This window comes from Antechinus flavipes, chromosome 6 (genome assembly GCF_016432865.1).
Source record: "Antechinus flavipes isolate AdamAnt ecotype Samford, QLD, Australia chromosome 6, AdamAnt_v2, whole genome shotgun sequence".
In the NCBI taxonomy this organism is placed as follows: domain Eukaryota; kingdom Metazoa; phylum Chordata; class Mammalia; order Dasyuromorphia; family Dasyuridae; genus Antechinus; species Antechinus flavipes.
Window position 1 is genome coordinate 61,870,387 of NC_067403.1, and position 25,405 is coordinate 61,895,791.

Below are 25,405 nucleotides of genomic sequence, written 5' to 3' on the forward strand. Positions count from 1 at the left end.
ATTAGTCATATTTAAAATTTAAACCAACATTTATTTATAAAAGGATAGAGAAAGTAAAGAGTTCAAAGAGCTACATTGACAATTGAAGGAATTCCTTCAAAGATTATCAGGATCTGTCCTTTGGAGTGCAGTATTGCCAATATATTTTATGTTAAAAATCTAACAAAGCTTAATGTTAACTAATTAGGTAGGGTGCATGTTCATTTGAGAATGGAAGCATTTTTGTAGTTTTAAGAAAGCCCAAAGCAATACAGAAATAAATTTTATAGAAATATTTGCTTTTTACTTAAAAATTCTTGACAACGAATGATCTACTTAAAATCTACCTTTTTAAATGCATGCAATGAATAGAAAAGGCCTAATTATTTCTGTGTGCATGCATCATACAATTTAATGCTTATATTCTATTGAGGAATACCAAAATCTGTCAGTGTTTAAGAGAGGGGATTGAGGAGGAAAAAATAAAAGGAAGAAAAGAAGTATTTCTTATTCTTTAGTCAGTGAGGCATTCTCTAATCCTTAGGGAAATTTTGACTTTAGATTTTGCTTAATAAAAAAGCCCTTCTCAACCTTGTCATGGGAATATCTAATGCCAAATCTGACACAATCTTAGATAAGGGGTATCACTGTGGAAAGAAAACCTGCAGTAATGAACAGGAAATTCCCTGACATGAGATATCTAAGTTAGGAAACCATCAATTAGGGAGCTGAAGAAAGTGAATGGAACAAGTAGTCATCAAGCATGACCATCCCAAGGTGGGGGAAGAAATTTAAAAAAAAAAAAAAAACCTCCTATCATGAAGAATGATTTGAAATGAAAATCTAAAAGCTGTCAGTACTGTATTACCTAAGTCATCCTAATTACTCACTTTCATAATCTTTTTGGTAAAGAGGCAATTGAAAAAAAGAATGTTTTTTTAGACTAAGCCTAAGATAAATGAGTTTTTGAAAATGCTGAACTGTTAATAGAACTTAAATTAACACACAGAGACCAATATATATATATATATATATATATATATATATTATATATATATTATATATATATATATATATATGTGTGTGTGTGTGTGTGTGTGTATGTCTGTGTGGGTATGTGTGTCTGTGACTGTGTGTGTGTGTGTGTGTGTGTGTGTGTGTGTGTGTGTGTGTGTACATTCTATCTGGCTATCTGGTACTGTTGAGAAGCCCAACCATTTTGCACTGATATTCCTGCAGATGAAATATCATATGGTAAACAAAGAACAAATGAAATTAAAGATGGGCGATCTTAAGAAATACTACCTTCAATACTCTTCAGGCAGAGCAAGATGGCAGAGAAGACATACTTTTCTTCCTGACCTTCTCTCACAATCCTCAGACTATTTAGCAAATGCAGCCTCTGAATTAGTTCTGGACTGGTAGAATGCTCATATTGGAATGTAACAAATTACCAGAAGAAGATAATTTCTAAGATCACCAGAACAAGGTCTGTTTCAATCAGCACAGAAGGAAGCTGGCCAAGTGCAAGCAGACCGAGCACAGATGCTGCAGAACATAGGTAGCACAGTGGTGCGTGCTGGAGAATCTATGGGGAGGAATCTACAACAGTGTTGGATACTCAGTCATGGCTGCAGAGGACAGAAAAAGTTATAAAACATCCAACACAAACACAAAAGGTAAATAGTGACCCTAAAAATGTCAGAATTTCATGGGACCTGGCCATACCCACCTAGCACCAGAAGTGAGTCAACACTAACTCAGCTAGATCAATTTTTGCTTTTGCTTGATCTGAGATAAGGATGGCTACCCCCTACTTTTTTTACTTCACCTGAAGCATAATAGATTCTGCTCCAGCCTTTTACCTTTACTCTATATGTTTCTTCCTGCTTTAAATGTGTTTCCTGAAAACAACATATTGTAGGGTTCTGACTTTTGATGCAGTTTGCTATCTGCCTCCACTTTATGGGAGAGTTCATGCCATTCACATTTACTGTTAAAATTACTAATTCTGTATTTCTTGCCATCATAATATCCTCAGATTATATTTTTCTTTTTCTTGCCCCTGCTTCCCCCCTTCCCTAGTATTAAACTTATGGGCCCCACTTGTGTCATGCAGCTCACCCTCTTTAGAATCCCTCCCTCCTCCTTTTGAATCCCTTCCCCTTATTTGTACCCTTCCCTTATTACTCTTTTTTTTTTCTTTTCCCTTTTCCTCTCCCACTTTTTAATGAGGTGAGAGAAGATTCTCTGTAACACAAATATGTCAATTATTTTTTTCTTTGAGCTAACTCTGATGAGAGTCAGATTCACAAAATGTTCCTCCCCCTCTCTAAGTTTCCTCAGATATGATAGCTTTCCTTTGTCTCTTCATGGGATGTTGTTTCCCTCTTTTTATATCCCCTTTTCCCTTTTTCTGACATTATCCCCTTTCCAAGTCTACTTCCCTTTTTTAATGTTATATCAGAAAAATCAAATTATACATGTGGTCTTTATGTATATCCACAATAGAAATACAGTTCTCAAGAGTTCTTTTTACATTTTTCTGCTTCTCTTGAGTCCTATGGTTGGAGATCATTTTTTTGTTATTGTTGTTTTGATCTGGTTTTTTCCTTAGAAACAAATGGAATTCCTCTGTTTCATTAAATGTCCATCTTCTTCCATGGAAGAAAATGCTCAGCTTAGCTGGGTAGTTTATTCTTGGCTGCATTCCAAGTTCTTTTGCCTTTCAGAATATCAGATTCCAGGCCCTTCAATCTTTTAATGTTGAGGCAGCCAGATCTTGAGTGACCCTTATTGTGGCACCTTGGTATTTGAATTGCTTTTTTCCTGGCTGCTTGTAATATTTTTTCCTTAGTCTGATAATTCTGAAATTTGGCCACAATATTCCTTGGAGTTTTTATTTTTGGGTCTTTTTCAGAAGCTGTTTGATGAATTCTTTCAACACCTATTTTACCTTCTGGTTTTATTGCATTTGGGCAGTTCTCTTTGATGATTTCCTATAAAATAGTATCTAGGCTCTTTTTTCATCATAATTTTTGGGAAGTCCAATGACTCACGTTATCTCTCCTAAGTCTCTTTTTCATGTTTGTTGTTTTTCCAAGTAAATATTTCATTTTTTTTCAAATTTTTCTTTTTTTTTTTTGGTTTTGCTTGATTGATTCTTGATGTCTCAATGAATCAGTCATTTCTATTTCTTCAGTTCTGATTTTTATTGAGTTATTTTCATTAGTTTTTTTTTTTTTTTTTTTACTTCTTTTTGTATATGTCCAATTGAGTTTTTAAATGAGTTGTTTTGCTGTATGGAATTTTTTTCACTAATTTTTTTTTAGTGAGTTATTTTCTTTTTCCAATTCACAAATCTTACTTCCTTGGGAGTTTCTTACCTTTTCCAATTGATATTTCAGTAAGTTGTTGCTCACTTGCATAGCTTCTCTTTCCTTTCCCCTCTTTGTTCTAGTTCTCTTTTAAGGTTTTTAGTAGTCTCTTCTAGAAGAGCCTTTTGTGTTGGGGACCAACAATTGTTTGGAGACTGTCTGCTATTAGTCTCCTCATGGTTGAAAAGCTGCTCTCTTTCTGTATAGAAGCAATCGTTGTCCTTTTGATTTTTTTACTCATTTTTTTAAAGCCTGTAGGATCTGCCTTCAGGGCCAGGAAGTTCAGCTTCCTTTGAAGAACAGTAATAGGTGTATGGACAGGTAGCTCTTCTGTCAACCAGCTACAAAGAGCGGCGAGATAGGGGAGTACTCTGGGAAAGAGTTCCCCACTGAAAGTAACTCAGGCCTCCACAAGTTTGAAGTGCCCTGCAAAGAACCCCACTGTGCTGGTTAATGACTCCCCTGGGGCTAGAAGCTGAGCAGTGAAAGTGTGACTAGTCTAGGCCAACACCCACTGTGGGGCTGTGGGTATTAGCAGCTAATCAGTGAATAGCCCTTCAGAGACCAGAAATGTCCCTGCCCAGAGAAGCACAGTCTTTCATGCTGCTGAGAAATTTCTATTGCTCCAGGCCAAGACTCCCACTGTGCAGATTAGAGGCTTCCCCAGGCTGTGCCCCCCCTGCCATACAGATTTGTAACTGTCTGCAGGATGCAGCTGCATGGCTGCACCATGGTCTGTGCTGAGTCACTTCTCGTCTTAGGTGGTTATAGCTAGATCTTGTTAGGTTCTGGCATTTTTTAGGATACCCCCTGTCTTGGGCTTTAATTTCTCTGCCAGTTTACTGCTTTGTAATCAAGGCAGAACAGTTAGCCTATGGCAGAGTCATCTCCATAACTTTTCTAGCCACAGAAGTCACCCCTGCCCCTGGTCTGCTCCAGATGCTAGTCTCTCCTATCTCCCTCCCTGTATTAGTTTGTTCCTGTCCCCTCAGGACAAACCTGCTCTGGCGATCTTTCAGATTATCTTTGCCTGGTAAATTGATGTGCTTCTAATCTTCATGAATTTTAGCAGTCAAGTGCTATTTTTGAGGCTGAATTTAATAGTTAGTTGTGAGGGCATGAGAGGAGCTTAAAAAGTCGTGTGTGCCTTCTCCATCATCTTGGTTCTGCCCCCCTGGGCTTATTTTCCAAAGAGATGTTAAAGGAGGGAAAGGGACCCACATGTTCAAAAATATTTGTGGCAGCCCTTTTTGTAGTGGCAAGAAACTGGAAACTGAATGCATGTCTATCAATTGAAAAATGGCTGAATAAATTATGGTATATGAATACTATGGAATACTATTTCTGTAAGAAATTGCCAGCATGATTATTTCAGAGTGGCTTGGAGAGACTTATATGACCTAATGCTAAGTGAAATAAGCAGAACCAGGAGATCATTATACATGGCAACAAGAAGACTATATGATGATCAATTCTGATGTACATATAGAGCTTACCCAAGAAAACATAGTAGTGAGTGGTAGAGGTTGATTTTGAAATATACTCTTCAGATCATAAATTTAGCCCAATGTATTATGACTTCACTGAAAGGACCATTAATTCTAGATAACTCCATTAATAAAAAATTTCAAATCTTATTCCCCTGGAATGCTTATGTCCAGTGTAAGCACAATTTTAAAGACATGATGGAAGAGGAAGACTTCCTGTTCAATGTACTTCAGCCAGACCATCCTACAGTCATATAGAAATGAATGTGAAAGAAAAAAAAAGTCAGGGAATAAGTATTTATACATAAATATATTTAATGTTTTTCTGGATATATCATCCTATTTGATCCTCACAACTCTGCAACATAGTGATTTTAATTTCCCCACTTTAAAATAAGGCTAAAGAAGATTGTTACTTGGCTGCACCTAGTAATTATCTGGGGCTGTATTTGAAATCATATCTTCCTGACTCTAGGCATGGTCTAGCCACTGTACTAGTCATTATGTCAAAGACAAACATGTGCTAAGAGAATCAAACATATCAGGATTCCTATAGAAACATAGTCTTCTTATCTAAATGGAGACATAATCTTGAGACCTCTTCATATGAAGATATAACATTTTAATTTGAGAAAGCAAAGTAAAGAAAATTGGTTCAATCTAAGCAAAATTCTATAGAAAAAATCCTTGATGGACGTCAAAAATTCCTAAAAATTATTCAGGGATCAATTTTAAAGATAACTCAAAGTGTAGCCTAAAATGGGGATGGAGGAAGATGAAAGGAAATAATATTACCAAATAATTATTTTAGGAGATATTTGCTACTACTTACATTTACTTTTTTAGGTCTCATTTCCATATAATTTTCATGAGGAGGATCAAAAGTCATTTTGAAGAAAACATGAATAAAGAAGAATTAGGCATTTGCAGTTACCTTTCTGTACAACTTCTGATACAACTTTTTAGTGGAGGTGTTGAGAAGGAAGGGAACATGTATTTATTAAGTGTTTGCTATGCACCTAATATGCAGGCACTGTGTTAAGAGTTACATGGACATTTGGGTTGCACCTAAAATGTAGAATTTGAAGTCAGGAATATCTAAGTTTAAATCCTGCCTCATATACTTATTATCTACTTGAATTTGGGCATGTCAATTAAGTTTTACTTCTTTAAAAAACAATAATTTTATTTTTATTTATTGGAAAACAAGCAATTTCATAATATGGCATAATTCAAGAAAAGATGATTGCCCATCAAATGGCAAATCTACTATGTATAGCCTGCTATTAATTTTAAATATTCAACAGTTATTATGTAAATTATATTTTTTCTTCTTTTTCCCTCCTCTGATCTCTTTTTACCCAAGGATGTCTGTTATTAGATACAAATAGGTTTGTATATGTATACATACATATATATGCATGTGTGTATATGTATATATATTTGTGTATGGGTGTGTGTGTATTTATATACATATATATATATATATATATATATAATTTTTTGTTTACATACCTCTATTTATCAGTTTTTTCTCAATATACAAATACTGTCTAAATTTCAGTTTCATCATCTCTTAAAAGTGGATAATAAAGAACGTACCTAACAAGTCTGTTGTAAAGATTCAATGAGTCAATAAAGGCAAAGGAGTTTTAAAAATGTAAAACATTGCATGAATGCTAATGCTTTTTCTTGTTATTACTATAACAATTTTAAAGATCATAATATCCCTGTTTCATTTTTGTTTATTGATTTGATGATAAAACAGAATTTTAAAAAATGATCATAAAGCAAAATCTAAATTAAAACCTCTGGAATATTTTGCTGGTTGTTTTGTAGAAATGACTTTCTTTTGAAGGTGTACGGTTTGATCAACAGGTGGTCCTGTTAATATTGAACACCTGTTTGATTCTTTGTTGTTTCATAAATGTGTTGAGTTCATGAAAGAACAATTAAAAAACAGAGAGAGATAGAGAAAGGGTGAGAGAAAAAGAGAGAGTGCTGTTTAATAATATGTTGTTGTTATTATATGATATATTAATTAATTAATAATATATAATATATTGTATATTATATAATAATTTAATAATATATTAACTAATATTAATATATATGAAGCAAAACTCATCAAAAATATTCATCAGTGTAATCTAAAATGCCTTGTGCAAAAAGCACATAAAAGATGGATTATTTCTATTAGCTGATATTCAATAGATACTTAAATGATTTGTGGATTGCCTGAAGTCCCAGAAACATACAACATTATATTCAATGAAATCCATTTTTACTTAAAAGAAATTAGTCTAACAATACCTACAAACCTAAATAGATCAAGAATTCATATTACACTGAGCATAATGTATAGTTCACCAGATTTTGCAATAATATAACAATAAATATATGTGCTTTAGTTAGGCAATCGGGAGGGATGGTGTTTCACCCACAATTAAGCAGTGGGAGGAGTAAAGGCTGGGTTATATTTGGGAAATCAAGTAGCACCTTCAGTGTAATTAGTTGCACAAACACACATTGATATACATGCACATGCACACATACATAAATATGTGTTAGGTATCATTATTCTCTTGGCGTGAATAAAGGAATTCTGCGATAATCAAAAAATTGAATAAGAATTACAAATGAGGCAAAATCATAAGGCAAAATGATGAATGTTGAATTATAAATATAGTGAGATATACCAAATTTGCTAATTTCTTTGCAAAAAGCAGTATGTATTTAATAATGAAAGGATGAAACATGTGATTATATGTTTGTATCTGAAAGGAATCTTAGAGAGTATCTACTTAAACTTCTTCAGATTACATGTTTGAAAATGAGGATAACTAGAAGTAGTTTGAAGAAATAGTAAGATAAGGAAAAACATTTTTTCTTTGTTTAATTTTGCTTATTAGGGGATAAGTATCTTTATAGACAGGAGATGTTATTTCAACAATTAGAAAAGAAGCAGTAATAAATTATGAAGTAATTTCCTGGAGGGGTTAAATTAGGCCACTATTATGTTCATTAAGATTGAAATAATAAGCAAAATTACTTATGAGATGATTAATAGATGTTAAGGCATTTAGGAAGTAAGATTAGGGATAATAAACAGGACAATATCTTAGATTTAGAATAAGAAAGCATTTCAGAGAAAAATTCTCCACTAATACTATCATTTTATAGATAAGAAAACTGAATCTCAAAGAGATTAGATTACATGTCCAATGTCCCACAAATGATATAGAGTCAAGCCTGGAACCCAAATATTCTAATTCCAAAGCCCACAATCCAGTCATTACACAAGTGTTCTTTGATCTCCAAAATCCTAGCAAAGTCAGATGGTGTGAACTCTTGAGGAGTATTAGATTGGAAAGAAATTTCAGATCTTAAGGAAAGAAGAGGTTGCACAAAACTCAATCCCACTGTTTTAGTTAATTCATAAGCAATTAAAAGTAGATTTGAGGTCAATAAAATTATGTCTCTTCTGTGTCTATAGTTATGATTCTATGAGTCTATCGTTTTTCCCACTTTATTGCTACCATTTTTTTTCTTAAGAGAGTGAAAAAAAAAGTTTTACACTTCAAATTTTAAGTTGTATCTTAGGCATGCTCACATTTGTTTTCAAATCTACTTCTTCACTGCCTTTATTAACATAATCCCATTTTATTTTATCCTTTCATATTATTTAACCATGTCTGGTATCACTATTTTCACTAGGGCTATCTCTGCCACTTGGCACATTCTTTTTAAAACAGTTTATCTGTCATTTCAAATAGTATTTTGATTCTGCTAACAATGCTTCATGACTCCACGTGTTACTTATTCACTTAAAAATGTATCTGAGACTATTTCTAATAAACAAATATATACTATATATAATAAAGCTAGAGCCTGGTTTGAAAAATTGGCTATGTTTGCAAGCATTTCAAAGACTCTCAGATTTTTGCATTCTTGCTTAAAGATATGAAGATAGCTTTTGGAAAAGATGAAAATGTAGTTAAATTATGGAGAACATGGGGAGAATTTTTATATCCCACATTATCTGAAGACTATAGAGGGGTCATAACTGACCGATGCCAACCAATGCCCATTAAATTTAGTCTTATAATAAAATGATGAGTTTTCTCATACATAATTTCACAGAAACCATTAATTTATATCTCTTGGCCTAATTTTAATGAGCGTATTTTTCAAGGAATAAGGAAGTAAATGTAAAAGAAACAATTTAAAGATCCAGAATAGGATAAAAGATGAAAAAGACACAATGAAGGACCTGACAGGTTCAACTATTAGAGAATGTTAGCTGCCAGAGCTGACAGTGTTAAGCATTCTTACATTATACAATAACCTAAAGATTGTATAAGAAAGGGGAGAACAGTTAATATGGAAGAAGCTGCTTATTCCCATAATTTTAATGTAATTTATTAATCATTCTTTTGTTGAACCACATTTTGTCAGGTATACTCTCTATTATACATCATATTTAGCTTACATAGTAGGATATTAGGATCGAATATAGTTAAAGTTGGGAAAGAATTTTAGAAATCATCTCATCTCAAGGTATCAGACATTTGGTCTACGAGTTACATGTGGCCCACAAAATTCCTGAGTGCTAACCAAATTAGAACAAAAAGCAAATGGGAAATATTTAAAAATAAATATAATGTAGATAATATTATACTTCCAAATAAAAACCAGATGTGACCTTCAGGAATCATAATAAACATTTTGGTGGATCCCCATTCCTATTTAAGTTTACTGCACTAATTTATTTGAAGCTCCTTGTTTTACTCTGAGTAGCAGAGAAGTTAACTGAATTATCCAAAATCATGCAGGTAGTCATTGACAAAGCCAGGATTTGATCATAAGATCTTAAATTTGAAAAATCACAGTTTCTGCAAGGCGTCAAATAGCTCTTAGAACTTGGGTATAAAAATAGCTCATTGTATAAATTCAAGTCATAGTTTTGATTACCCATCACTGCTCTTTCATGCTAAATTTGGAACTTGGAAGTTTTTTGAAGGAGTGAATCAGCCCTTATCTTGAGATATTAAATTCCCATGTATTTATTTGTAACAAAAATAATTTTTATTCATTTACACATAGGAAGTAAATTTTTATTAACTTTAAAAAGAATTTATTAATGTGGCTTCTCAATTACACTTCCTAAGAACTCTCCAATTCATTAAGTATATTTAGTCATAAAAATAAATACATTAGTCATATCTGAAATATGTAGTCATTCTCTCATAATATATTGCCTTTCTGGTAAGAAGCATAAGATGTGGGAAATACAGAAATTCATAATACAAACATATATATGTATGCGTGTGGGTTTATATAATTTACATAGCAAGGAATTATATAATGTAAATAGCAAGGAAATATAGCAAAGGAAATATAGCAAGGAATGCAAAACTAAAATAAGATTATAGAGCTAAAATGGACCTCTGCGGTAAGTCAATCCAACACTCAATTTATATATGATTGGAATAAGGGTTATAAAACTTAAATAACTTGACTAAGATCATATTTTAAAGATATTAAAGCTAATATTTGAACAACACTTTCTGAATCCTGAGTCAATGTCCTTTCCATTTTTTTCCTCTTTCTTTAGTAGAGTAAAACAAACTAGCAATATGACAATTTATACTACCTCTGCCACCAGATGCTGTAGTCATAAATAGGAGGCTAACATTTTATATCAACCTGTCCAAAACTAATGTGGGAGAGATCTGCTCATTTTTTACCCACATTTTCTTGTTTTCTTAATGTCATAAACATCCTTCCAAGTTATTTTAATTACATTAATTAACATTTTTAAAATTTACTGACATAATAAAGGGCTTTAAGTTTTGCAAAGTACTTCACCTAAGTTACTCTGATAATAACTCTTCAAAATATATGCAATTTATTCCCATTTAAATATGAAAACAAAAAACATTAAAGATGGTAAGTAATTCTCAGCTTCATATATTTATTGGTTGAAGAAGTACTTGAACTTATTTATTATATAGATTCTTCATGCAAAGCTTCATTCACTACCAATTTCTGCCTAGAGTAAGCATATATTTTTGTTGTTGACCACTTTAAACATTGTGCTTTAATTAATTTAAGCAAGGAATGTAGGCCACCTATGATATTGTCACAATTTAATATAATTGTATTTGCCTCAAGATAACATTTTCTTTATTTACTTTGATAATCCACACTATATAACAGGAGGGGGGAAAGCACATAAGCTTGTCTTAATTGATAGAAACTGAGGCTGTATGGCCAACTCGAAAAATAGAGTTTACCGTTTTTGACTCAGGTAGTACATAGTAGTTAGGATTAGAAAAAGGTACATTAAAGATCATTAGAATTTTTTTTTAAGTTAAGACTGCCAAATTTCCATCACTATCATTAAAATCAAGTGATGTTTTTCATTTTGATAATTTTTTGCTATTTTTGCTTTAAAATTTAAGGTTTTCTGTTCAGGAAAAAAGTATTGAAAAAAGAAGAGGCAGAAAAGTAGAGGGAAAAAAATCCTAAGAAGTGAACTAGTTCCACCTAATTTTGGCTCTAAGAAAAACATGATTCATATAAGTGAATTTTCTTTTTTTGTGTTTCTGCTTTTGTTTTGGACTTGGTTTAGTTTTTCCTCTACATTTGTTTTTATTATTATTACATTAACTGATTCTTCCAAGCATATAGTCAAGATGGCAGAGTAAAGCCAGGAACATGCTTGAGCTTTCCCAGTTTCCCTCAAAAAACAAAAGAAAACCAAGCCTTTAAAAAGAGTCTGATGGAATGAAACCATTCTTCAGCATAAGATAGACTGGAAAATCTTCAAGAAACTTCTGCCTCAATGGGATGAAAAGGGTGTTCAGGTCAGCTCATACAGAATCTGGGAAAGTCAATAATAGGGTCTTTTTTTGTGCTCAAAAAACATTGACAACAATTTATTTCATTTCTTAATTGTAACGTCACCCTTAGAATATTATCAAGGGGTGGTTCTTTTTTATTATAGTTTTTTTTATTTATAAGATATACGCATGGGTAATTTTTCAGCATTGACCCTTGCAAAACCTTCTGTTCCAACTTTTCCCCCTCCTTCCCCCCACTCCATCCCCCAGATGGTAGGTTGACAAATACATCTTAAATATGTTAAATACTATATATATATATAATTATTCATACAGTTCTTTTGCTGCACAAGAAGAATTGGACTTTGAAATAAAGTAAAATTAACCTGAGAAGGAAATCAAAAATGCAGGCGGACAAAAATAGAGGGATTAGGAATACTATGTAGTGATTCCCACTCATTTCCCAGAGTTCTTTCACTGGGTATAGCTGGTTCTATTCATTATTGAATAAATGGAACTTATTTGGTTCATCTCATTGTTGAAGAGAGTCACATTCATCAGAATTGATCATCATATAGTATTGTTATTGAAGTATATAATGATCTCCTGGTCCTGCTCATTTCACTCAGCATCAGTTCATGTAACTCTCTCCAGGCCTTTCTGACATCTTCCTGCTGGTCATTTCTTACAGAACAATAATATTCTATAACATTCATATACCACAACTTATTCAGCCATTCTCCAATTGATGGGCATCCATTCAATTTCTAGTTTTTAGCTGCTACAAAAAGGGTTGCCACAAACATTTTGGCACATACAGATCTCTTTCCCTTCTTTAAAATCTTTTTGGGATATAAACCCAATAGTAACACTGCTGGATCAAAGGATATGCACATTTTGATAAGCTTTTGAGCATAGTTCCACTTCCAGAATGGCTGGATATATTCACAATTCCACCAACAATGTATCAGTGTCCCAGTTTTCCCATATCCCCTCCAACATTCTGTATTATCTTTCCCTGTCATCCTAGCCAATCTGAGAGTGTATAGTGGTATCTTAGAGTTGTCTTAATTTGCATGTCTTTGATTAATAATGACTTAGAGCATCTTTTCATATGGCTAGAAATAGTTTCAATTTCTTCATCTGAAAATTGTCTGTTCATATCCTTTGATCATTTATCAATTGGAGAATGGCTTGATTTCTTATAAATTAGAGTCAATGTTCTGTATATTTTGGAAATGAGGCCTTTATCAGAATCTTTGACTGTAAAAATGTTTTCCCAGTTTATTGTTTTCCCTCTAATCCTGTCTGCATTAGCTTTGTTTATACAAAAGCTTTTTAATGTGATATAATCAAAATTTTCTATTTTGTGATCAATAATGATCTTTAGCTCTTCATTGTTCACAAATTCCTTCTTCCTCCACAGGTCTGAGAAGTAAACTATTCTATGTTCTTCTAATTTATTTATAATCTCATTCTTTATGTCTAGATCATGAACCCATTTTAACTTTGTCTTAGTGTGTGGTATTAAATGTGGGTCAATGCCTCATCTCTGCCACATTAATTTCCAACTTTCCCAGCAGTTTTTGTCAAACAGTGAATTCTTATCCCAAAAGCTGGGGTTTTGAGGTTTGTCAAACACTAGATTATTAAAGCATACAGTCAAGATGGCAGAGTAAAGCCAGGAACATGCTTGAGCTTTCCCACTTTCCCTCAAAAAAACCCACAAGAAACCAAGCCTTTGAAAAGAGTCTAATAGAATGAAACCATTCTTTAGCATAAGATAGACTGGAAAACCTTCAAGAAACTTCTGCATCACTGGGATGGGTGTTCAGCTCAGCTCATACAGAATCTGGGAAAGTAAATGGCAGGGTCTTAATCACAGCAGATTAGCACCTTAGATACTTGATCCTGGCTCAGAAGAAGAGCAGAACAGTGGGGCAGTGTCCAGTCCTAGTTTAGCAGACAAATTTTGGGAAAGCAGGCTTTTCCTGAAAAAAAAAACAGACAAATACACCCCCTTGCAAATGTAAGGACCCCTGTGCTAAAAGTCAAGACTCACAACAGCATAGGAAGCTTTTGATAATGACACCTTTGCACTAGGAACAAAGTTTGACCATAAAAGTGTAAAAAAAAAAAAAAAAAAAAGGAAATACTAAAGGAAAAGGAAAGAAAATGAGCAAGACATAGAAAAGAACCTTGAGCAAAGAAAGTTATTGTGATGACAGAAAAAATCAAAGCACTAACTTAGAGGAGGATTGTAGAGGGCCACAGATAGTGAGGGAGCTCTGGGTAAGGTCAATAAAAAGTTATTAAAAAAAATTCATTAAGTGCATACTATATTCTTTGAATTGTAGTGCACAGTAAGATACCTATATACATAATGAAATAATGTGTTCTCTCAGGAAACATATTCTTTTGGGTGAGAAAATAAGTATATATATATTATCTTAATATTATATATATTATATATATATGTATATATATATACATACATACATACACACACACACACACACACACATACACACATAAAGATTTAGTGGGTAAATAAAATAAGTCTATTTGAAGCATTTAAATGCAGGGCACTAGCTGTTAAAGGCACTGGAAAAGTTCATGCTTAACTTTATTCCCATCTTTGATTACAAGCATCTCTGTTTCTCAAGGAAATTGGCATTTAGACCTGTAGAATGGATCTCTTCATGTGAGTGGATGATGATGATATCACAAGGAGACTGAGAGGCAGTTGCTGTTCTCTGACCTCTCTACTGAGAGGCAGTTGTGTTGTCTGACCTTTCTCCTCTTCCCTCTGTCTCCAAAGCATTTCATTCCCAATCACAAGCAACATCTGTGTCAGTAAAGGCTGCTTTTTAACTCCTTCAGATGTTATGATTCACAGCTGTGGAGGCTTTTGGAGAATTGACCTGCCTCTTCACCTAGGCATAGTCCTTAACAGTTTTTAGTTCATCAAAATTAAGAATCTAAAATTGAAATATTTGAGATATGTATGGGCAATTGCATACAAACTTTTTGGAAATAAAGAGCCACCTTATCTCTACCAAAAAAAAATGCTTTTGGGAGAATTGAAAAAAATAGTAATCTGTAGTTTACTTAAATGAAATTCATGTTTCTGATCTCTTATAAATTATTTATTCAATTCATTACAAGGACAGTCTCTACATAGAAGCAAGATTAAGATCAAATTTCTTCAAAAGGGATAAGTTACAATAGACAAATATAGTTATTTACCCTTGTGACTAAATTCACACTTTCCCACATGTTAATATTCATTATGTTTGAACAAGGACAGATGAAATTCAGCTGAATTGCAGGTGTTGTATTTGCACTTTCCTTGTTCTGGGAACTTCTCAAAGGATATGTACTCATTGGGAAGTGAATATAATGAGAAGTATAACTTCTAAATGACTGATTCCTTTAACCTAAGATTTCAACATTTGTTCTAGCCTGAAATAGAGCTTTCCATGTTCCAAAGTATGGCTTTTGAAAACTAACAATCAAAAGATATAATCTACACAGATAAAGTGGGCTTAATAAGACCTTCTACTCTATCAAGAATGTATACAAGCTACTTCCTTTTAATTTGCTATCTCCTACTTTAGGTGCGTTCTTTCAAGTGCAGAAAAAAAGGCGTCAGGATACTATTGCAAAACAAAATATATTTATGTTTATTAATCACTTATCTTATATCCCATTTATACAACAAAAACTCCTTAAGGCCCATGAAATATATGTATATATACATATGCATATATTTGCATATAAATATACACATTCCTGTATTTATATATGTATTCATCTGTTTGTGAACACACAGAGACACATAAACACAAGAAATAAGAGAGACATACATAGTGAAATAGAGACAGAGTAATTTTTGCTTAAGTACAATCCTATGCACAAAATAGTTACATAATAGACATTTGGTAAATTGTTATGTGACATATGGCATAATAATTTTTAATTACATTCCCCTATAGTAGACTTACCCTATTCCATCTCATTTTTTCAGCAGACCGGCCTCTTTCTCATTTCCATTGTTTCACTTTTCTTCAATATCTCTTTATTAACATATTGCCTATAAATATGACAACATTATCCACAAAAGGCCTTCACTCAATCCTTTCACTCCTCTGGTGGCTAATATTTTCAAGGAGGGAATGGAATTTATATATATATATAAAATACATCAATTATTTTCTTAGATTTCCTGTTTCATAAGTTGTTAGGAATTTCCCTGGATCATTACATTGATCACAATAAAGTTTTTCAGAGTTGATCAAAATTGCAATATTGCTGTTAATGTGTACAATGATTTCCTGGTTCTTTTCGCTTCACTTTGTATCAGTTCATGTAGAAATTCACATACTTTTCTGAACCATTTCCCTGAATATTATTTATAGCTCAGTAGTATTCCATCATGGTTATATACTACAACATATTCAGTCACTCCATAATTAATCAGCATCCTCTCAATTTCCAATTCTTTGTCACAAGGAAGAACAAGAACAGGAATGAGAAGAACAAGAATAAAAACAAGAAGAGAAAAAGAGGGGGAGGAATAACAAGAATTGGAAGAAGAGAAAGAAGAAAAAGAAGAAGGAAGAGGAGGAGAAGGAGAAGGAGGAGAAGGAGAAAAAAGAAAAGAAAAGAAAGAGAGAGAGAGAAAAAGAGAAAGAAAGAAAGATAGAAAGAAAGAAAAAAGAAAGAAAGAAAAAGAGAAAACAGGAGAAGATGAAAAATGTCTATATTTTGTACATATGTTTTCCCTTTTACTTTGAGCTCTTTAATACAGACCTGGTAATGGTGTGTTGGATTAAAGGGAATGCACAGTTATATAGAACTTTCTGAATAGTTCCAAATCACTCTGTAGTTTAGGATTGGGAAAAAATCTAGGCAATGAGTCATATAAGGCCTGTGAAATCATTAGCTAAGGCATCCACAGGCAATGATGAGATAAAAACTAGTTATAACAATCTAATAGTCCTTGAGTTCTATAAGTTGATAATTTTGCACGGCTTGTGAATGATATTATAAATATCCAAAATTTCCAAAATATCCCTTGGCAGACAAAAAGGGTTTCCCACCTGCTGTTCTAGATGTTTGTATTAGTTGACAACTCTACCAACAGTGTATTAGTTATCTATTCTCCCACATCCTCTCCAGAGGGATCCTCACATCCATTTTTCTTCTTTGTCTTCTTATCCATGTTGTTTTAATTTTCATTTCTTCAGTTAATTGTGATTTAGAACATCTTTATATGACTAGTAATAACTTTGATTTTTTCCTTTTGAAAAGTTATAATATTCCTTATGCATTTATTAATTGGGGAAAGATTGTTATATTTACAAATTTGTAGGCCATTAGCAAATAGAATTTGCCTCAACTTCCTTCCATTCTCTTCTTATTTTTCTTTATTCTTGCTTTTGAGTTCATTCTACTGAAACTGTTCTCTCTAATTTACAAATGGTCTTATAATTGCCAAATCTATTGTTCTTTTCTCAATACTCATTCTTCTTGAATTCTCTGAAGTTTGTGACACGCTAGGTCACCATATTATGTCCTATAAATCTTCTCCTGCTATCTGTCTGACCACTCCTTCCCCATTCCCTTTTGTTCTCTTTATCCAAATCATGTTGACTAATAGCAGGAATTCCAAGATGCTCATCACTTGACTCCTAGATTACTATAATTTGGGTGGGGAGTTCTCCCCTCAAGGCTCACTCAACTCCAGTTTAACCTCTAGCTGTCAAATTTTTCTTAAAAATAACAGGTTTAACTACATCATCTTCTCACCTCATCCTATTAAATAAATCCCTATGACTATCATTTCCAAGAGAGATTATAAAATTATGTTTTTGATTTTTAAAGTCAATTTAAAGTTAATAATGTGGACTTTTCTTGCCTTTCAAATCTGCTTATGATTTACTCAACCCTAAATACTTTGTCATCCAAGAAATAGATCTCAATATTCTAACAAGAGAGACTTTATCATATTTTTCTATGCATTTTCACTAGGTCTTTCAGCCATGACTTCTTGCCTTCCTCATCTCTGCCTTCTGGCTTCATTGTTTATTGATATTCAGCAAAAAAAAAAAAAAAAAAAAAAAAAAAAAATCACTTCTAGAAGAATCCCTTTCTGATATTCCTTAATAATAGTGTCTTCCTATACTTAATTATTTCTAATTTAATCTGAAATATATCTACCATACATAGTTACTTTGTTTTTTTGTCTTTTTCATTAGAGTGTGGAATCCTTGAGGACAAAAATTATCTTTCAGTACTGTTTATATCTGGAACATGTAGAATTAATTCTAAATATAGTTTGTTGTTGTTGTTCAATATTTTCAATCATTTTCATTTCTTTGTGACTGCATTTTCAGATTTTCTTGACAAAGATATTGAAGCGGTCTGCCATTGCTTACAATTGAGGAAAATGAGGCAAACATGGTTTAGTGACTTGTAAGGGTGATACAGCTTGTAAGTGTCTCAAACTGAATTTGATCTGATTTCAAGGCCAGGGTTTCATCCACTGAGCCATCTACCTGGATATAATAGGCACTTAATAAACATTGTTGAATGACTGACCAGCCCAGTATTTTACACATACCAGAAGCTGCAAAGATATTCTCTTGTCTGCAGGAAAATAATATATATTGAAAACAGAGAAGGTGAGGTAGCATTATAAATGGCTTTAAATGTTAGGAGTTTGCATTTTATCATAAAAGTAAGAGATATTTATTTATATTTAAGCATGTTGTCCAGGTAGAAGATTATAGTTAAATGGGTCATTTGAGAGTACTATTTTAGAAGCACTGTTCCAGAAGAACTGGAAAGGGGAAGAGACTTGAAAACCAACTAAGTTTATTTTTAATGGTATCAGAGATATGTGTCCAAGGTCTACATTTGGTTGAGATATATGCAAATGGAAGGAAGGGAATGGATGTAAAACATTTCAATTATTATTATAAGCATGAGGTCTTAGATAAACAGTGGTGAGATCATCAACAGAAATTAAGAAGTTAGGAGAATGAGTAAATTTAAGATTTAAAACATTTTCATGGTTTAATTTCTTAGCCCAAAAATAGTTTATTCATATCTTTTGACCATTTGTCAACTGGGGAATGAATTGTATTCTTATAAATGTAACACAGGTCTTTATATGTTTTAGAAATGAAGCATTATCAGAAACATCGGTTACAATTCCTCCCAGCTTCATACTTCCTTTTTAATCTTGTTTCTGTTGGTTTTCCTTATTCAAAACATTTTTAATATAATGTAATCAAAATTGTCCTATTTTTAATTTCATAGTTCTTTGGTTCTTCTTTGGCCATATATCCCTTCCTTCTCCAAAGATCTGATAGGTAAGCTATCCCTTCTTCTCCTGATTTGTTTAGGATATCATTCTTTATGTCCAAATAATGTACCCATTTTAAATTTATTTTGGTATGTGGTATGAGATGTAGTCTATGCCAAATTTCTCACCTATTTTTTTTCCACTGGTTTTCCAGCAAATTTGTTATTTCAGAAGCTGGAGTTTGGTGGTTTATAAAATACTAGATTGCTATAGTCATTGATTATTGTGTCATATGTATCTAACCTATTGCACTGATCCACCATTTTATTTCTTAACCAATAGCAGACAGTTTTGATGATTGACACTTTATAATATAGTTTTAGGTGTGGTACTGCTAAGCCATAATACTTTCTATTAATTTTAATTAATTCCCTTGATATTTTTGAACTTTGTTAATCCAGATCAATTTTGTTATTATTTTTTCTAGCTCTGCAAAATATTTTTCAGTTTGATTGGTATGGAACTGAATAAATAGATCAATTTGGGTAGAATTGTCATTTCTTTTATGTTACTTTGGCCTACCCATGAGCAATTGATATATTTTCCAATTGTTTGCATCAAACTTTTTTTAGGTTAGAAGTGTTTTGTAATTGTGTTCATATAGTTCTTGGGTTTGTCTTGGCAGATAGACACCCAAATATCTTATTTTTTATGATTATTTTAAATATAATTTATCTTTCTATTTTTTGCTGCTGGGCTTTGTCAGTAATATATGAAAATGCTGATGATGTGTGTGGGTTTATTTTACATATTGCAACTTTGCTAAAGCTGTAAATTGTTTCTAGAAGGTTTTTGTATGATTTTCTAAAATTATCTAAAGATACTATCATATCATCTGCTAAGAGTGTTTATCTCCTCATTGCCTATTCTAATTCCTTTAATTTATTTTTCTTTCTTAAATGCTAAAGCTAGCATTTCTAATACAACATTGAAAAATAGTAGTGATAAAGGGTAGACTTGCTTCACATCTGTTCTTATTGGGAATGCATTCTCTACATTACAAATAATGCTTGCTATTGTGTTTAGATAGATACTGCTTAATATTTTTTAGGAAAACCACCTTTATTCCTATTCTATCTATTATTTTTAGTAGGAATGGGTGCTGTATTTTGTCAGCATCTATTGATATTATGATGTGATTTTTATGGTTTTGTTGTTCATATAGTCAATTATGGTAATAGTTTTCCTGATACTGAAGCATCCTTTCATTTTTGTATAAAAATTCCACTTGATCTTAATGTATTATCCTGCTGAAACTTTGTTGCTGTATTCTCTTTTCTAATATTTTATTTAAAGATTTTACATCACTATTCATTAGGGAGATTGATTTGTAATTTTCTTTTTCTGTTTTGACCTTTCCTGATTTAGGTATCAGTGCCATATCTGTGTCATAGAAGGAATTAGATAGAACTCCTTCTTTGGAAGTTTTTTTTTTTTCAATATAGTTGACATACTATTGGAATTAATATTCTTTAAACCTTTGCTAGAATTCACTTGTCAATCCATCTGGTCCTGGAAAATTTTTTATAGTGATTTCATTGATGGATTGTTCAATTTATTTTTTTCCTAAAATGGTGCTATTTAAATAATTTATTTCCTTTTCTTTAATCTGAACAATTTATATTTTTATAAATATTCATCCATGTCAATTAGATTGTCAAATTTCTTGGCATAGAGTTGGGCAAAATAGATCCTATTTATTGCTCAAATTTCTTCTTCATTGTGATAAGTTCATCCTTTTCATTTTTTAATCTAGAAATTTGTTTTTTTTTCCTTCTTTACCTAATCATATTGTCCAAAGATATATCTATTTTGTGTTTTTTTTTTCATAAAGCCAACTCTTAATTTTTTAATCAATTGTTAATTTGTATTTAATTGGGAGTTTTTAATTTGTTCTTTTTCTAGCATTTTTAGTTGTATGCCCAAATTATTGATCTTTTCAATTCCTTATTATTCAATTCAAATACATATGTATTTAGAAATATAAAATTTCTTCTAAGAATGACTTTGGCTATATCCCATAGATGGTTTTATGTTGATTCACTCTTGTCATTCTCATGTATGAAGTTATTGATTGGATTAATTGGATGAAAATATCTATGAAATCTATGATTTGTTTGACATACTCATTTTTTAAAAATTAGATTATTCAATTTCCAATATGTTTTTGTTCCATCATTTCCTGGCCCTTTACTGAATTTAATTGTTTTACTTCTTGATCTGAAAAGGAAGCATTTACTATTTCAGCTTTTGTGCATTTTATTTTGGAGGTGTTTATGCCCTATTACATGGTCATTTTTTGTGTAGTTGTCATATACTGCTGATAAAATGGTATATTCCTTTCTGTCCCTAATCAATTTTCTCCAGAGCTTTATTATATCTAAATTTTCCAAGATTTGATAAGCATCCCTATTTTATTTCTTGTTTATTTTTGTGGTTAGATTTTTCTAATTCTGAAAGGAAGAGTTGAGGTTTCTTACTAGTGTATCTTTTTTTTAAAAATCTATTTCTTCCTGTAGCTGGTTTAATTTCCTCCTTAAGCATTTGAATATTGTACCACTTAATGCATATGCATTAGTATAGACACCACTTCCTTGTCTATAGTAGCCTTTAACAGGTTGTAATTTCCTTCATTATATGTTTAAATTAGCTCTATTTTTGCTGTTGCTTATACTTCTCCCCATCACCTCATCAGCAATCATCTTAGGCAGTCTTGCCCTCATAGGTACACCTTTCCTAGCTGGATTCTACTCAAAAGATTCAATCATTGAAGCCATACATACATCACATGTAAACACCTGAGCCTTTTTCTGATATCACAATTTCTACTCTTGCTTTCCCCCCTCCTCCAACTACAGTATAATCAATTCTGCCCCCACCTTTTATGTTTACTCTGAATGTATATCTCCAGCCTTTTATGTTTACTCTGAATGTATATCTCACTTAAAAATGTCTTTCTTATAAACAACATATTGTAGGATTCTTTTTTTTAATACACTATTGTATTTGTTTTTTTGTTTGTTTGTTTGTTTGTTTGTTTTTATGAGAGTGTTCATCCCATTCATAGGTATAGTTATGATTATCAACTATGTATTTCCCTCCATCTTATTTTTCCTCCTATGTGTAATTTTGTTCTCTCTTTCTACTCTCTATCTAGTTGTGTTTTGTTTCTAACCCACCCCGCCCCCATCTGCCCTTCCTCTTGTCACCCCTTCTCCTTTTACTTACCTCTTTCTTCTAGTGTTTCTTCTCTCCCCTCCTCTCCAGCTCCTCCCTTTCCTTTGCCCTTTCTTCCCTACTTCCTTAAAGGGTAAAAAATTTATTGTGTATATGTGGTATTCTCTTCTTTTGTACAATATAATGGTTCTCTGGGAGCAGGTTTCTTGGGATGGTTTTCTGCAGGCAGTCTTAGTTTTGGTTCAGAGTAATAATCACTCCAAATATAGCTATCTGATAAAAGTTCAGATCTTTTATTGCTTCCTCCAAAATAGCCCAGTTAGTTTTCTTGGTGGCCTATCTCTCTGCTTGTTTCCAAGAGCTCCCTCTGAATGTCTCCAAATCCAAAGGTTTGTCCTTCAGCCTCCAGCCAGCACAAAGTTGGAAAATGGAAGGAACTGATTCCACCTCCAAGAGTGGACTTGTAAGCTTCCTCCCAGAGTGCTCCCCTCTCAATCTTTTCAACTGAACCCATTACCCTGAACCTCTAAGAGCTTCTTTATATATGATCTCCCAAAGGCTGACTCTTCCTCTGAGGGAGGGATTAAAGGAGGTGTGGATTCACAAAGTTACAAAATTAACTTTGTGAATCTCCCATACTTGTGAATTCCAATGAGTACTTAAATACATTAGTGAGCTAGAGGATTTGCTAAGTACCATGCTAAATTAGGCAACTGACATCACTTTGTAAGGATTCTAACATGTATATCCTACTGAATCAAAATATCCTTCTCTTGGAGCCAAAATGGATGAGATTAAGCTTCAGATAAAGTTCAAACCTTCTTTCCCTCTATTGTAATAGGTGTTTTATTCCTCTTCTTATGACCTAATTAATCTCATTTTACCTTCTTTTTCCTCTTCTTCCAGGGCAATTCTTTTCCCACCTCTTAATATCATCATATCAGAGTCCATTCATATATACACTCTCCATGCATATATGGATACTCTAACTGCCCCAATAACAAATACAGTTCTCAGGAATTACTATTATAGTTTTCCCATCTATGGATGCAAACAGTTTATGTTTCCTTTTTATCTTTTCATTTTTCCCTTGAGGTCTGTTTGAAGACCAAATTTTCTGTTTAGTTCTGTGTTTTTTTCCCCCAGCAGAAATGATTGAAAATTTTTTGCTTTATTGAAGGTCCATCTACTTCCCTAAAAATGATGATCAGTCTCACTGGGTAGTTAATTCTTGACTGTAATCCCAGGTTTTTTTCCTTCCAGAACATGGTATTCCAGGCCCTCTCATCTTTTATTGTAGAAGCCATTAAATCCTAAGTAATTTAATGTTACTGTTACTTCTCAATACTAGAATTGTTTTTGTCTGTCAACCTGGAATTTTTTTCCCCCTCAAGATTATAGTTCTGTAGTTTTTCAACAATGTTCCTTGGGGGTTCTTTGTGGAATCTCTTTCCAAAGGTGATCAATGGATTCTTTCAAATGACTATTTTCCCTTCTTTTTCTAAAATATCAGGACAGTTTTTCTTGATGATCTTTTGAAGAATGCTATCCATACTTTTGTTTTGATCATAGCTTTCAAATAAGCCAATAATTTTTAAATTGTTTCTACTGGATTTATTTTCCAGGTCAACTGTTTTTTTCCAATGAGGTATTTTACATATTCTTCCAGTTTTTCATTCTTTTTTAGTTTGTATGACTACTTTTTGAAGTCTCATAAAATCATTTTTGTCACCAATTCTAGTTTTTAATGTGTTTTTTTATTTAGCTTTTAAATTCTTTATTCTATTTGCCTAATTCTAGTTTTCTTCTCTCTTTTTTTGGAATGTATTTTTTTAATATTTTATTTTATTTTATAATAACTTTATATTGACAGAATCCATGCCAGGGTAATTTTTTTTTTTTTACAACATTATCCCTTGCACTCGCTTCTATTCAGATTTTTCCCCTCCGTCCCTCTACCCCCTCCCCTAGATGGCAAACAGTCCTATATATGTTAGATATGTTGCTGTATATCCTAGATATAATATATGTTTGCAGAACCCAGCAGTTCTCTTGTTGCACAGGGAGAATTGGATTCAGAAGGTAAAAACAACTCGGAAAGAAAAACAAAAATGAAAATAGTTCACATTCGTTTCCCAGTGTTCTTTCTTTGGGTATAGCTGCTTCTTTCCATCATTTATCAATTGAAACTGAGTCTTTGTCAAAGAAATCCACTTCCATCAGAATACATCCTCATACAATATCGTTGTTGAAGTGTAAAGTGATCTCCTGGTTATGCTCATTTCACTTAGCATCAATTCATGTAAGTCTCTCCAAGCCTCTCTGTATTCATCCTGCTGGTCATTTCTTACAGAAAAATAATATTCCATAACATTCATATATCACAATTTACCCAGCCATTGTCCAATTGATGGGCATCCATTCAATTTCCAGTTTCTAGCCACTACAAACAGGGCTGCCACAAACATTTTAGCACATAAAGGTCCCTTTCCCTTCTTTAGTATTTCTTTGGGATATAAGCCCAGTAGAAACACTGCTGGATCAAAGGGTATGCACATTTTGAAAACTTTTGGGGCATAATTCCAGATTGCTCTCCAGAATGGTTGGATTCGTTCACAACTCCACCAGCAATGCATCAGTGTCCCACTTTTCCCGCATCCCCTCCAACATTCATCATTATTTTTTCCTGTCATCTTAGCCAATCTGACAGGTGTGTAGTGGTATCTCAGAGTTGTCTTAATTTGCATTTCTCTGATCAATAATGATTTGGAACACTCTTTCATATGAGTGGTAATAGTTTCAATTTCATCATTTGAAAATTGTCTGTTCATATCTTTTCACCATTTATCAATTGGAGAATGGCTTGATTTCTTATAAATTTGAGTCAGTTCTCTATATATTTTGGAAATGAGGCCTTTATCAGAACCTTTAACTGTGAAGATGTTTTCCTAGTTTGTTGCTTCCCTTTTAATCTTGTTTGCATTAGTTTTGTTTGTACAAAGGCTTTTTAATTTGATACAATCAAAATTTTCTGTTTTGTGATGGGTAATAGTCTCTAGTTCATCTTTGGTCACAAATTTCTTTCTCCTCCACATCTGAGAGATAAACTATCCAATGTTCCTCCAATTTATTTATAATCTCATTCTTTATAACTAGGTCATG